The sequence below is a fragment of the Cyprinodon tularosa genome, unplaced genomic scaffold, assembly GCF_016077235.1.
Source record: "Cyprinodon tularosa strain WSP-4 unplaced genomic scaffold, ASM1607723v1 ctg318, whole genome shotgun sequence".
In the NCBI taxonomy this organism is placed as follows: domain Eukaryota; kingdom Metazoa; phylum Chordata; class Actinopteri; order Cyprinodontiformes; family Cyprinodontidae; genus Cyprinodon; species Cyprinodon tularosa.
The window spans coordinates 891,713-905,829 of NW_024039028.1; positions in this window are offsets into that span (position 1 = coordinate 891,713).

A 14,117-nucleotide genomic window follows, 5' to 3' on the forward strand; every position below is an offset into this window, starting at 1 on the left:
ACTATCATATGGAGTCAGCAGGGGCCACTGTGGATCGGTAGGAAAAGGGGTCATCGGGCATTGTGAAAGTTGTGGGTTTGATTCAAGAGTCCTCCTGTCTCATGTTCATTAGCCTGTGGGCAAGGCACTAAGTTGATCTCTGTATGATAGTATATCAGTGCAACTGGATGAAGGTGGCTATAATGCAAAGCTTCATGGATTCAACGTGGCTTGAAATGCAAGGTTTGCTTTGCTTACTGTTAGAGGTATTTTCTACCAAATTGAGTTTGTAAGAAATTATTTGTGAAATGTTCTAGGCAATGGTACATGCCATGGTGTGTATGCATTCAACCCTGCCCCTGGTGGTGGTTGGCCACCAGGGGGCACTCTCAAAAGAATTGCATATTAGCCCCTTATAGTTTGTTAGTCCTTGTGTTATTTCTTTCACTTTAGTCCTGTCAAATACCACTGCTTTACCAGTAAGAAAATATGCCATATTTTAATGCGCTGTTCAGCCCATACTCTTAATCATTTACAAGTGGTCGCAAACTTTCACTGTCTCCCATTTTAGTTTTGGTTTAGAAACTATTGTCCAGTAATGTCTCCCTAATCATTAACAGATAACCAGTGATTCGTTGGTTGTGCCAAGTTACTGTTCTTGGCGAAAATATCTGTTCTTGTGTATCCTTGCCAACAGCCGAGTCCCTTCTGGTGTTAAACCGACTACTTTGCATACAATGGCTCTCTACCTTTAATCCTCAGTTTGCCTGTTGCGTCTGTCTGGCCTCCTTAGTTTCCTCCAGTCTACTTCTATTACACAGTCTGGTTCTTATATTTTTAACAGTTTAGTTTTCAAGATCTGCTTGAATTATAGCGATAGCATAACGCAGCGGCTGCAACAGAGTGAAAGATTATGGTATTAATTACTTGAGACTGTGACTCAAGGGTTGTCTGGCAAGTATAAGGCTTACTCACCTCATATAACAATGTTTAGCTTTAATCAGCCTCTGCATGATTAACATTTGAAAGTGACTCATATTCATTGCACTTTGAATTTAGAATTAGACCCAAACAACCCTTTCATGTGACCCAATATATTTTTGGCACTTGGTGTTGATATGTAAGTAATAGGATTTTGAGGTGTACTCTATAACTCATATTGTATGCAAGTATTACAATTTTCTACATCAAATCTCAAAGAGTATACGTTTTAGCACCTTTGACTAGAAAGCATGCCATAATCTAACATGTCTGCAACACAACATCAAAACTTGGATCCTCCCATGTGAGCACAAGTACTGTCTCTTTAAGACCTAGTTGCAGGTGGAGTTGAAAACAGCAGCATAATCAGGAACTTGAACCTAAAAAATGTACTTACTGTCTGTTGGAAGCAGAAAAGATTGCAGAAGAGATAATTGGTTGTTAAAGCACATTATATGTTTCTACTTAAGAAACTATGGAAAAAATGTAATAAAATTTCCCAGTGTAATCTGACCAGATATCTTTAGCATTTTAGCTATTGCAATCACAAAGGCTCACTCTGGTATGAGAGAAGGTAAATCTATCACATCGAATCAAAATATTCTGCACTGACTGAAATTAGATCCTAACTTTGGAGGATGGATTTGGGTCACTAAGAATAAGCGAATTGCCAAGGTAGGGTAACATGGGAATTCCTTTACTGACAATAAGACTAGTTTTTTTTTTTTATTAGGTAGATGCCACTCCGTCCATTCAATGTTTTTACTAAAAGCTGTTTTGCATTACCAGGGAGAATTCTAGTAGAAGACTTTATCACCCCCAAATATTTAACTTACAAATAAGGGTCCATTTAGTTGAAAAAACAAGCTCCCCAAAGGTATGTGTTTTATTACCAAGAAGCACTGTACTCACAAAGAAATAATAAATAAATATTTCCTTATAAATCTACTTTATGTACCTTCTAAACCACCAAATTCTTCATATGAAAAGCTACAATTTTGATCTCCTACCTGTCACTGAAAGAGAACTGCCCCAGACAGGGTAGAGTTTTATACTTTTGCTATCTGGTCTCTGAAATGATGCTCATAATCAAAATATGATAAACAAATCTGGACAATGGCTGGTCTCATATTACCCATAAAATCACAATACCCATGCTAGAAATGTTCCGTGTACCGTTAATACCTCGTATATGTAAACACCTCATTTATTTTAACATATGTGCATATCCAAAGAAATGGTAAGAAAATTAGGGATTTGATTAGGATCAGTTTGGCAGTAGTCCCCTGTCACGTTTGCTTGTGAACTGGAAAATTGCTGGCCAAATAAGCAGTGAGGCCCCTCCTAACTCTTTAATCTACATTGTGTGCTGGTAGCTATGGCCAAAGTGCAGGTTGGCGCAGTTTTTTCCACAAAAGCTGCCTCTTTTGTCCAGGCCCAGATGCATCTCCTTCTCTCATACAGAAATTGGAAAATTCTAGATAAACAGAGATGGATTCTAGTGTCAATGGGAATGACTGCATTCTTCATCAGCTTCTTGAATACTCAAGATATCTTGAGAATCTCTTGCCTGTGTGCGTCTCCCTTTCCAGTCTTACTCCAAGCACACATATAGCAAGTATAAAATGTGATAACAGACTGGAGAATGTTAAATGTATTACTTATTTCTATAGAACATAGAAACGTATTAGCTCTATCATAGTGGTTATCTCATTTCCCCAAGTTATCTGATTTCTTCTGTGTATGTGTAAATGCTCAACCAGTAATGTTTCGTGCATGCAGCAGCAACAGCACCGTCTTTTGTCACTCCTGTTTATTGGAAATGATTTCTTAATTTATACAACTGCTAACCATTTGAACTGTTAAAATATATTGTTTTTTTTATTTTACATGTTCTTTTCTTTGAATCATTCTCCAAAGAACCATTTCATCAATCAAGGATACAGACAATAAAGAAAAAAAGTCATAGTCAGGGGCAGATCCAGGATTTTTTATTTGTTAAAATTCGTTTTATTTCACCAAGAGGTGCTTTTCTAAAGTAATCTGATAGTTAGGGTGGAAGTTATGATTGATGTTGGTAGAAGACCGACTGGTAAACAAGTCCAGGCTATATACATTGGGGCCAAAAAGTATTTCATCAGCCACTGATTGTGCATGTTCTCCTACTTAAAATAATGAGAGAGATCTGTAATTTTCATCATAGGTACACTTCAACTATGAGATATGAAATGAGAAAAAAATCCAGGAAATCACATTGTAGGATTTTTAAAGAATTTATTTGTAAATTATGGTGGAAAACAAGTATTTGGTCAATACCTAAAGTTCAACTCAGTACTTTCTAACATAACCTTTGTTGGAAATGACAGAGGTCAAACGTTTCCTGTTAGTCTTCATCAGGTTTGCTCACACTGTAGATGTTATTTTGGCCCATTCCTCCATTCTGATCTCCTCTAGAACAGTGATGTTTAAGGGCTGTCGCTGGGCAACACGGACTTTTAACTCCTTCCACAAATATTCTATGTGGTTGATTTCTAGAAACTGGCTAGGCTACTCCAGCACCTTCAAATGCTTTTTACGGAACCACTCCTTCGTTACCCGGGCGGTGTGTTTGGGATCATAGCCATGCTGGAAGATCCAACCACGTTTCATCTTCAAGACTCTCACTGATGGAAGGTTTTGCCTTAAAATCTCATGATACATGTCCCGTTCATTCTTCCCTCAACACGGATCAGTTTTCCTGTCCCCTTTGCTGAAAAACGCCCCTAAGGGATGATGTTTCCTCCCCCATGCTTCACAATAGGTATGTTGTTCTTGGAATGCAGCTCTGCATTCTTCTTCCACCAAACACGACAAATTGGGTTTTTACCAAAAAGTTCTATTTTGATTTCATCTGACCACATGATATTCTCCCAATCCTCTTCTGGATTATCCATATGATCACTGGCAAACTTCAGGCGGGCCTGGACATGTACTGGCTTGAGCAGGGGGACACGTCTGGCACTTCAGGATTTGAGTCCCTCTCAGTGTAGTGTGTTACTTATGGTAGCCTTTGTTACTTTGTTCCCAGCTCTCTGCAGGTCCCTCAGTGTAGGGATTTTTGTTCACTGTTCTCATGATCATTTTGACCCCATGGGATGAGATCTTGCGTGCAGCCTCAGTTTGAAGGAGATTATCAGTGGTCTTGTATGTCTTCCATTTTCTAACAATTGCTCCCACAGTTGATTCTTTCACATCAAGCTGCTTGCCTATTGTAGATTCACTCTTCCCAGCATGGAGCAGGTGTACAATTTTCTTCCTGGTGTCCTTTGACAGCTCTTTGGTCTTGGCCATGGTTGAGTCTGGACTGTGACTGTTTGAGGCTGTGGACAGGTGTCTTTTATACAGAAAACGGGTTCAAACAGGTGCTAATAATAACAAGAGGAGGACAGAAGAGCCTCTTATAGAAGATCTGTGAAGGTCTTTAAATCTAAAGGTCTGTGAGAGCCAGAAATCTTGCTGGTTTGTGGGTGAACAAATACTTATGTTCCACCATAATTTACAAATAGATTACTTAAAAATCCTACAATTTGATTTCCTAGATTTTCTTTTTCTCATTATGTCTCTCATAGTTGAAGTGTACCTAGTATGATGAAAATCACAGACCTCTCTCATTATTCTAAGTAGGAGAACTTCCACAATCAGTGGCTGACTTAGTACTGTTTGGCCCCACTGTAGATGATCTAAAATGTTGGACCAGCATCATCAAGGAGATGGACTATGTGTTTTTACCCTTCAATTCTCAATTTTCATGGCTAAAAAATGACCTTCGGTGGATTATCATGTTTATTTTATAGAAAATACAGCTGGATATTACTTACTATGGAGTCTTATGGACAAAAGGAGACAATTTTTACCATGATCGGTCAAAACTCGGCCGGCAGAAGAGGTATAGAAGATTAGAACTGGAAGTAATGAATCATAAATTGATGTTAGATTGTTAGTCATTGGTGTTTGTAATGTATGGTTGGCTTACAATTGAGTTAATGGTTGTTTTATTTGGTGTTGAATAATTCTAAAGAGGTACAGCTTGTTGGGATTTATTTAAATACAAGCGTGATATTTGATGCGGAAAATAACGTGACGTCATATTAACCCGATATCAGGTGGTGGGTCTTAAGAGGCCAAATCTTATATATATGCCTATATTTACACTACATAGGCCTTACATTATATAGTGATCACGTCATGTTTGCTGAGTTTGAATTCAGGGGCTGCGTCTTCCAAAGGCCAGATACGTAGGCTGATTAAGTCAAAGCGTGATGCTGAGGCCTGTTCAGATTGGAAGACTCCTAGTTTTGAGGCCGACAAATGCATCCTTCTTTTTGCTCTTTTTGAAGGATGGGTCCGGTGTATCCTATGTAGGTTTGGATATCCCCTGATTTATTGCGAGTCCAAGCAAGCTGGCTGCTTCATGCTCTTAAAGCTACAGTGTGTAATAATTACAGGGATATACAGTCAGAAATGTAATATATTATACATAACTATGTTATTTATCATCATCTACGAGCTCAGCCTCTTAACCTTAATATTTGCGTGGCCTTAGAATTCGTTATTTATAATTACATAGGAGCGGGTCTCGTAGCCATGGAGGCAGACATCTTTGCGCTACAGCAGCGCAGAGCCAACAAACTAGCGATTGCGAGATCGCCCATTACACTCGAAAGTAACTACGGCAAGTTGTTTAAGTCTACATGAAATCTATACCCTACACAGACTGATGAAATACTATCTGTAAAATTATCTATGTAAAAAAACATCATCACTTGAGAAGGTAGGTGATGCGGACGTCGTGGAAGACATTTTGTCCCGTAACGCTCGCCGTACTGTTGGGGGGGGAGATGTTCATGTTGCTGCGGTCTGCAGTCTGGACGTTAGATGTCGCTGAAAATTACACACTGTAGCTTAAAGAAAAATGTACTTGGCGCAGAACAGTGGCCAATATTGGAAGTGCAGTTAAATATAACACAAGTACGTAAATAATTCCATCTGAAATGAATGAAAATAGTTTTCAATTTTATTGAGTCAGATATGTGGCAGATGATGTATGGTTTTTTGAAATGTTTTCATCTATCCCGGTGTAAATGGGTTTTTGGCTAATATTTAAGCAGAGATTCTAATATATCTGTAGTATGGGGGCAATAAATCTGATACAGTACTGCTGTTGAAGCTCCTCGAAAATGTTATTAGCACCCAGAACAGCAATGAGACGTGATGGAGAGTTATCATCACTTTAAATAATAAATATAATGCCTAATTCTCATCCCAGGAATATAGACAAATTATATATTATATCCTAAAAACATTGGTCAAAAAAAATTCAGGGTCAGCGAGTTCTAGGTGACAGGTACTGGCTGTAAATCTTAAAACAAGGAAGTATTTTTAAGATTTAGGGCAGCAAAAATGTATTTTGGTCTCTAAAACAGGGGTGCATACACCCCTGCCTGTATCCGCTATTAGCATAGTATTTAGAAACTGCTGTATAAAACGTAGGAAGTGTTGAAAAGATATGGTTAAAGGAATCGTCACCTGGTATTTTATTTATACAATCAAAGTTACAGTAATGTAGTTCTATTAAATAAAGTTATTTAGTATTTCATTAAATTTCATTAAAAGAAGTGCAAAATACTTTTAGTATTTCATTAAATTTCATTCAAAATAGTGCAAAATACTTCTATCTGATAGAGTGACCATAAATAAAACCATTCAAAAAACAGGAGACCATTTTCATTTTTTAAATAGTCCATAAATAAAAGCATAGCCTTTCTTCCAGTGGCATGAGCAGTGTAAAAAATATCTTCATCTGTGTCTTTGTGTTGATATAGTCAGTTGCTGTGGCATGGGTTGTCTTAATTGAGCTTGAGGATATCCAGTGAACGTGGCATTTACTGGGTTTGAGTTCACGGATGCTCTCCAGTTCCATAGACTCACAGCCAGGGACAAATTAATCATATTTGTCCTCTTTTGCATATTTGCTGCATACTGAGCAGATCATTAGCTTAGCATCATTATAAATAAGCCAGTTTCTAGCGAAAAAGTCTAGCTGAAAGGGCCATTTTTCTATTAACTTTCTCTTCACTCTGGGGGCTGTAGATCCTCGCTCCCCCCTCCTCCTCGTTGCCTTTTAGAAGGTTTAGTTGCTCCAACTATATACTGCCACAGTTTGCCTGGCGGTGGAGTTGTTAAAAATGATGGGCTGTTGGAGGCGTGCTCTATGTACATGCGTCTGTCTATTGCCGTGTGAGGAACAGCAGCAGAGGGACAGAGGTGAGACTTTACAAAATAAAAGAAAAAAAGAAAAAATGTGACCTAAGCACAGCCGTGGTTCAAACATTTACTTGCCTTGTGGTGAATAGTGCTCTCGCCAAATGAAAAATTTTGTCGCATTTGGTGAGTGGCGAGCGTTAATTTCGGACACAGCCCGCAGGCGAGTCCATGTTTGTTGGAACTGCAACTTTTGGTATAAGACAGGAGTGTGATAGCAAGGATGACTATTGATAGCTCAATTTCAGTATTTATGCCAAAGGAGGTTGACCAAAATCATGCTCTATAGAAAGCAGACTTTTGTTTAAAAAAAAAACAACAAGCAAACCAAAACAAGCCAATAATCAAGCTAGATTTCCTGGCAGGTTTTAAGTGAATCCCAAAACCAACACACATGAAAAATTAGATTGCTGTGTAATGACTCCTTCATACTTCAGAGTAATGTCATAAGTGAGATCGGCTGTTGGGGAAACTGCTTAGGCTGTACCTCAGGGTATCATCTGCATTTTCTGTGAGGCTCTGATCGAGGCTAAGATACATAATAATAATACCACTGATCACAAGCGTAACTTTGTGAAGGACTGGTGTGGACATATCCCCACCAAATTTGGCCTGGCGTGGACATTCCCCACCAATAATTTCCATTTTTTTCCCCCCTTTCCGCTGATTTACTTTAGCCAACAGAAACTGGAGACGGGTGCAGCCAGTAGCAGACCTAGGAAATGTAGGGCCCTAGGCAAAGACAGGCAGGGGGCCCTCTGAATTGAGAAGACAACACATAAAACAGACCCATTATACAGATACAGAAACTCTATATGTTTTGTACTCTCTTTAAGGACTTTTCATGCTGTCTCAAAAGGAATAAAAGATTTTTTCAAAGCACTAAGCTCACTTAGCCGATTGCTCCTTCCTGTGTTTCCAAGGTGACGGCAAAAGTAAATAACCCAGTCCTTCTTTTCACTGTAGACAAGTCATGATCTGCTTATCTGTTATCTATTTTTCATTTATATGAAATAAAAGCTGCATGAATCATGACAGCAGACAAGATAAAGAGCAGGAGGAGGGGTTATGAATCTACTTGCTCTGGAGAGCAGAGTTCAGTGCTTTTATATGTTGTTGCCAAAGTCTCCAGTAGCAGAAAAAAGTTGCTAGATTTGGCACTAGGCGCTTTCTTGAAGTAAAGGTGCCAGAGCGGTTTGAAAATTTGCTAAATATAGCGACAATAGCGCTAAGTTGGCAACACTGCTCTTTGCATCGTTTTGTTTTCAAATGGTTTACGGCTGTCTGTATGGACCTTTCTGAACATGTGCAGCAAATGGACTGATCCGGTTCAATTCAGTTTATTTATATAGCGGCAACTCACAACACGTCATCTCAAGGCACAGTTCACCGGATCATACAGTCAAATTGATTCAAAGTTTTCTAAGGAAAACCAGTTGATTGCATCGACTCATTGACTTGAATGCAATCCCTCACACTAAGCATTTTTGTAGTAACAGTGGAGAGGAAAAACTCCCATTCAACAGGAAGAAACCTCCAGCAGAACCAGGCTCAGTGGGAGCGGCCATCTGCTGAGGCTGGCTAGGGTTCAAGAAGACAGAAGCAGAGATACAAAGTCAACTGTAACAGGCAGCCCCGTCCAGGAAACACACAGCCAGGCAGACAAGCTCTGAGCCAACTAACATGTCAGAGGATGAAGAGAGCACATCCAGCCAATCACAGTCAGAGAGACAGGACTACAATGAAAAACAGGCCGATCTCCAACATCTATAAACAAAGGTGTCGATGGCAGCAGCACAGCTAATATTTCTCTCCAGGAGGGTGTCACACTAAAACAGGAACAGATGAGGTGAAGCTACTATGAGAAAAAGCAGAGAGAGATTCATGTTAGAGATTGTACTAACAGATTCTGCAGAGTGGGAGAATAGAGATAGAATGAAGCAGAATGATGAAATAGGGGTTCCTATGTCCTCCACCGATAATTTCCGCTTTTTTCCACTTTCCGCTGAATTACTTTAGCCAACTGGAGGAGGGGGGCTGGGGCCTACTAAAACTGATAATTGGTTCTATAGGAGAGGAGCCTGATAACTAAAAGATGTGGTGGACACTGAAGAGGGGTGGTGGTTGAGATGCACTTAAAGGGGTCATAGAATGATTCTATAGGGTATTTGATGCTGGTCCCTAAGGTCTCTGAATAGGGTGTTTAACATTGGTTGGGCTGAAAATGACATATTTGCTGTTCTATGAGCCCTAATGCAAGCCTGGTTGACAGCCCTAGAATGAAAGGACAGGTTTTCTTCCTTCTATGGTATGCTCATGAATATTTAGATACGCTTTGTGCTGATTGGTTGGTTTACAATGAGTGAAGCTGCTGAGCAAAGACGCATCATATCATAGTAACAAGCACTCGCTCACTGAAACATTAAAATTGTTGATATGGTAGGGTGACCAGACGTCCTCTTTTTCCCGGACATGTCCTAATTTTCATACCTAAAACAAAATGTCCGGGGGTAATTTCAAAATCGTCCGGGATTTTGGTCGACTACGGGGCAGAGCTGTGAGCTCTGGGGTTAGTCCGGGAACCACGGCGGAAGGGGGCAGGGAGCCAGCGGGGGACAGAGCGACTGAACCCAAACCGGTGACGGTAGCCTGGACACCGGCGGCCACGTGCTTCCCCCCTGCCTGCCTTACCGGTCTCCAGCCCCCCTCCTCTGGCTGACGATGGGCCATTCATGGCTCTCTGCTAAGGTCCGGTTCAGTCAGCGACCCAGCAGGCGACACTTCATACCTGCCCCCTGCGGGGTGTGACAAAAGTACAGACCGGAACTAAATAAGGCAACATCCCCGAGTTTACGTCAACTCAGGGCTTTGTTGGAATTCGCCTGTTTTATGGTGGAAGTTTAGAATTGTGAGATTTGCATAGAAAGGAGGTGTTGATGGGGTTTGAACTTCTCTGTACGTGCATTTTACCTACTGAACTATCGTTATTCATCTATGACAATGGAAACTCTGCTTTGCATTCTATGACCCCTTTAATATTATAAGCGTTCTGATGGCATTTTAGTGAAAGGATTATTATCAAAAACATAATTATTGTGCACAAATAAGTAATAGTTGTGTTAATCATACATGTAAACAGAGTTTTATGGGGCCCACAGGAACTTGTGGCCCTAGGGAACTGCCTAGTATTGCCTAATGGTATATCCCCCTTGGGTGCAGCTATTTGTGTTCAGTGCGTTTGGAGTTTCTTTTTTCTCTCTCGCAATGCTGCTGAGTCATGCCTATCGGTGTAACCTCATCGGATCTGCTTAGAGACATAATATTATTGGGGTCACTATTCCTGTTCCTGGATTTTCTAAAAGTAGAATGGGAGGCAGATCTTTTAGTTATCGGGCTCCTCTTCTGTGGAACCAACTACCAGTTTTAGTCTGTGATGCAGACACCCTGTCTACTTTTAAGGTTAGGCTTAAAACTTTCCTTTTTAATAAAGCTTGTAGTTAGAGTGGCTCAGGATATCCTGAGCTATCTCTATCGTTATGCTGCTATAGGCTTCGACTTCTGGAGGACATAGGGATCCATTTTTCATAATTCTGCTTCATTCTATCTCTATTCTCCCACTCTGCAGAATCTATTACTTCAATCTCTAACATTATGCTCTGTCTGGTTTTTCTCATAGTAGCTTCACCTCGTCTGTTCCTGTTTGGCTGTGACTCCATCCTAGAGAGAAATATCAGCTGTGCTGCTGCCATCAACACCTTTGTTTATAGATGTTAGAGATCTGCCCGTTTTTCAGTGTAGTCCTGTTTCTCTAACTGTGACTGGTTGGATGTGCTCTCTTCATCCTTTGACACCGGAGCTGGCTGGGACCTCGTCTGCCTGGCTATGTGTTGGTTTACAGGTTTACAGTTGCTTTTGTATCTCTTTTCCTTCTGCTTCTGTCTCCTTGAACCCCATTCAGCCTCGGCAGATGACAGGTTTTTATCCTGTTAAAAGCGATTTTTTTTCCCACTCCACTGTTGCTACAAGCATGCTGTGAGGATTGCCTTCGGGTCAATGAGTCAATGCAATCAACTGGTTTTCCTTAGATAGAAAACTTTTAATCAGTTTAACTGTATGATCTGGTTGAATTGTAAAGTGCCTTGAGATATATAAATATAAATAAACTGAATAATCATAAAATGAATTATTCACTGCGTACAGAGTAGCTACGTGGTTGGAGGAGAGACACAGCAGCACTCATTGAAGTTAACCGCCAGCAAATTCGATATATGTTTTAGTAAAATTTTGCAGACGGGTTGGTTAAGAAAATTAGAGATGTCACCAAAAATCCATTCCTTAGACAATGCAACAGATTGTACATTTATTTAAGTTAGTATTATAATGCAAGAAGCTTGAGAAAACAGTTAAAATGTGTTCTTCTTTAGCTGGGCTTCACAGAGGACCATCACTCTTAGTTACAGGTTATAATAAACACATATCGGTTATTTTCTTATCAAACAGACAGAATCAGACTGCAGAGCTTTTCGATATCTTGAAAGTTACTTTCCCTGGCATCATTATTATAGTAGACAGGTTCGTAAATCTTTTTAAGCAGAGAACATAGACACAAGCAGTGATAGCTGCAGTTTTAAAGGTGGAACAGATTTACTGGGATATGCAACATGCAGTAACATATATCTCCAAGTTCACCAGAAGGTTTGCAAGATAAAAGATATGCTATGCTATAATTAAATTCAACATATATTTTGTAATTCTCAAGACTCAGAAATAGCTGTGCCAGACAGACTCACAGGACACAGACTTAAAACTAAAATATAACAAACCTACAAGAATTAAAGCACAAATAATAGAGTAAAATCAGTGCATTAATTATTTTTAAAATATAACATTCATTACATAGACTTTGACTGTCAACGATATGTGCGACAATTTTCTAAATTTGATTTTTTTTCTGCTTGTAAAGGAGGATAATCACTAATGCATCTTAAAGGGAAATCATCCATCCATCAATATTGTCCTGGATGGATGGATGGAATTGAATTAGTATAAGTTGCATGATATATTGCTGTTGGCATCGATATTGGCTGTTATTCATCTTTTTTCTTTACATTAATGTTTCTTATCCCTTTATAAATAAAGCACTAAAAGGCATCTAACTCTATCAATATAAATATCAGTGTATTGTGGTACTCATGTGTTCTCAACAATAGGAAAGCATTCAATATATGTTTGAGCTAATTTTTTGAAAATACAAAAACCTATATCTAAATGGCTAACCTGTTGCTAAATGTGACTTCTTTTCAGACCCCTCTAGTGCCTTTATTTCAAAAAAGCACCTAGCACCAAATCGAGTGACTTTATTTTACTGTGATGATGGTAACTTTGGTGACATAGAAGTGCCAAACTCTGTCCTCCCTCTCTCTCAATGTCCGCTGTCATCCAGAGTAGTCTGCCTGTGCTGCAGAATAGAGTAATGTTACATTCATATGCCATTGAAGCAGCAGAAGCAGCTGGTTTACATGCAAAGTCAGTGGTTGTGGCGCATCAAAAGGTCCTGCAGTGCGCCTCGAGCAGCAGGAGCAGCGCATCTTGCAGCATCTGGGCAGCTGAAGCAGCACCTCATGAGGTGATGTGTGACACGCTTCACAAGCAGCAGCTGCTGGAGTTGTAAAAATGTTACCTTAGCTGTTCGACATGCCACATCAACTATTCAGAGAAGCTGATCTCTGAGCTGGCAGGTAGAGGACACAGCACTGCTGATGCAGATTGCTATGATCACTCCTCTGAAACAGTTTATTAATGCCTAAATTAACTTAAAATATCGAAAAATGTCGGCAAAATAAGTTTGCTTTTAATAATCTGGTGCCTGCAGTTTGTATTACATACCTGAAGAATGCCAACAACTACCACAAACCGTGGGTCTGAGACAGCTGCTGCTGGGGATTCCCAGTGACAGCGCACCGCCAGTGTGTTGGATCTGAGTGGCTCTGATCGCAAAATATTTTAAGGCAGGATTGTAATCTTGATGATCTGACTGCACAGACGACGTTTTCAAATGTAGTTTCGCGCACAAAAACTTTAAAAATACTTTTTACCCAAATATCACAGCAAATATAGGAAAGCAACTCTGCCATTGAACACAGCAACAGCACGAGCATCAGACGCTTCTGGACACTTTACTGGACGTCAAAGATGCTCTTGAGGCATGTGTGACCTTAACGTGGACAAGCGTCAATAAAGAAGCGGCGGAAGCTTTTTTGCTGTTGAAATCGCGTTAGGTGCGAACCAATCATCAGCCTTTCAACTTTGCATCCAGATTGCAAATGAAATTAAATGTGCGCATGCAAAGCTGCTGTTACTCCCTTCCTGGATTGCAAAAGTGAATCATGAAAATACATTTTTACCAACACATTTGCCTCACATAAAAAAACTGCATTTTCACTCTACAGCCTCATTCTCTCCCCTTCTGCTCCTCCATGGGTTTTTGCACCGCTGCTTTCTTCTTTGTGTTAAGTTTTTTGTTTTTGCTGGATGGCAAACAACTAATGGTGCGTTTATGTCATCAGTTTGTATGGAGGGAGGAAATAACTAGATGAGTTATATGTATTTTTCCTTACTTATTTCTGTAAGTCTCTTAAAATCACCAAGTTTCTTTCTCCCAGCTATCCTGTCTCTCTGAGCTGCATTGTTTGCCAAAAAAGCTCCCCAAAAATAAAACAATTGGCAGGATTCTGCATCTCCTGCAGCTGGATAACATTAAATATGCAAATTAGGGGATGACGTCATCTGGTTTCTTTTAGGACAGCCAATGTCGAATTTTCTTGCTGAGGAGTTTGCAATAGTTTCAAGCCCCATTC